The sequence below is a fragment of the Myotis brandtii genome, unplaced genomic scaffold (genome assembly GCF_000412655.1).
Source record: "Myotis brandtii unplaced genomic scaffold, ASM41265v1 scaffold23, whole genome shotgun sequence".
NCBI lineage: Eukaryota > Metazoa > Chordata > Mammalia > Chiroptera > Vespertilionidae > Myotis > Myotis brandtii.
The window spans coordinates 7125581-7127726 of record NW_005358649.1 but is presented as its reverse complement, the minus strand read 5'-3'; positions in this window follow the sequence as shown (position 1 = coordinate 7127726).

The following is a 2146-nucleotide window of genomic DNA, read 5'->3' as shown; positions in this document are numbered from 1 at the left end:
GGGATCTTAAGGAAAAGAATACAGAGAACAACATCAGATGTCCAGGGTTTTAGACCAGTTGCTCATGTTGGAAAACAGGAGTACAAAACCATCCTTCAGAATCTTAGAAGTAGAACTTGATCTTGTGTTTAACACACAAAACCCCCTTGGCCCTAACACATCTTTCCTATATCCCCATTTACAGGACAAGAGAGTTCAAGCTGTTTATGGCAGGAATGTCTACCTTTGGGCTTTTAAAACCAGGTTCAAACCAATCCCAATCTCTTTTTTAGGTCTTAAAATAAGATCAAACAGTGCAAAATTCCCTTACTAGTGCTTAAGCCCAGTTGCCTCTGTCCAGATGACTCCTATAATCCAGCCGGGCAGAACACCTCACCCTGCTGTTCTGTTGCTTTTCCGCAAGTCCTTTGATTGTAAGTAATTATCTCCAGCTGTTCTGGCACCCTGGTCTCCTTTAACTCCTCAATGTCCGGCCTTTGCGATGGCTGTGCTGGAGGAAATGGGCTCCTGAGTTTCCCTGCATGAAGTTCTTGAGCCCTTTATACATTAAAAATAAATACTACATGTATTTTGGCATCTGCATGGTGCTGCGTCTGAGACTCTCTCCCCAGGTGCTAAAGTCCTTTGAAGGTGCGTGGTCAAAAACGAGAACAAAGCCTCTCAAGGAAGCCTTCCCAATGCCAGTGCAGTTACTCTCCCAGACTAGGACGCACCAAGACCATCCACCTTTATGGGAATGGGGAAAATACACCTAGAGCCGTGGTCGGCAAACTGCGGCTCGCAAGCCAAATGCGGCTCTTTGGCCCCTTGAGTGTGGCTCTTCCTAAGCCTTAGGAGTACCCTAATTAAGTTAATAATGTACCTACCTATATAGTTTAAGTTTAAAAAATTTAGCTCTCAAAAGAAATTTCAATCGTTGTACTGTTGATATTTGGCTCTGTTGACTAATGAGTTTGTCAACCACTGACCTAGAGGAATCTCACTTTTCCTTGATATTTTCTTTATTCTCTTAAAAACAAGCATCTGCAGTTGAGGTTGAAGTACTGTCTCTCATTTTGGATTGATCTTTGTATTGAAAGTCAAAAAGAGATAAGATTTGCCCAGGAGCAAATGGGTAGACGTATGTATATAGAAGCAAAGTGAAAACTCAAATTTCCCCCAATTTGCCCACTTGAAATGATCTACCCTAATCAACAGATATTTTATTTCTCAGCTTCTAGAAATTCGAGGGAAGTCCTGATTTGCATGGGCATTATTTGTGATGATCATATTTTCCATAAAGCGAAACTATCAAACGGATCTCTCATTGCAGCACAGTCTTTAATGAGAGCTTTGGGTTGGGTTGCATGGTGAGTGTCCTGGGACTGTGCCTTTGCTTCTTCCGGATAGAGGCTGATGGCAGGAGGGAGGAAAAATGGAATTCTTTTCTTTAACAATAAATCCAGATTACTTAGTAGGTAGAGGAGTTATCTATTATAATGACTACACAAAAGTGTGCATTTTACCCTTTTCAATTCAAACCCATGCATCAGAAATTGGGCTTAAGAATTAGTTTCCCTGTGGCATCAGGTGCTGAGAGAGTTTCCATCTGAATCCCCCAATAGATAGAAAATTTCATTCCTAGAGTCACAGCAGTAATTATGTGTGTGCTCCCCATGGAGATTAGCACTTGAATAAAAAAGGCATCACTCAGGAGGTGGCCCTTAGACGGTGGGACTCGGACCGGTCCTCTGGCACCAAGTGGCAGGAATAAACAGAACTTATTGCAGAGTCGGTTCGACCTCAGTAGAACCAGAGACCTGGATTCAGAGCACGCTGCTTCACCAGCGGTGGCAGAGATGACTGCTACCATCTTTTTCAAACAAAAAAAAACCCTCAAAAATTACCCAGCAATTCCACTCTAGGAATTTGTCCCATGAAAACACAGTCATGTTCACAACAATGCATAGACAAAAGTGTTATTTGAGTGTTACAGTCACAACAGCTAAGCATCCAACAATATACTAGTAGAATTGGCTGAATAAATTGTGCACTTTTCCAATTGTAATACTCTGTTGCCATAGACATCATCATGTAGAAACAGATTTAATGACATGAAGAGATGTTAACATAAGTTTTAGTGAAAAGTCAACATTATAAAGAAGTG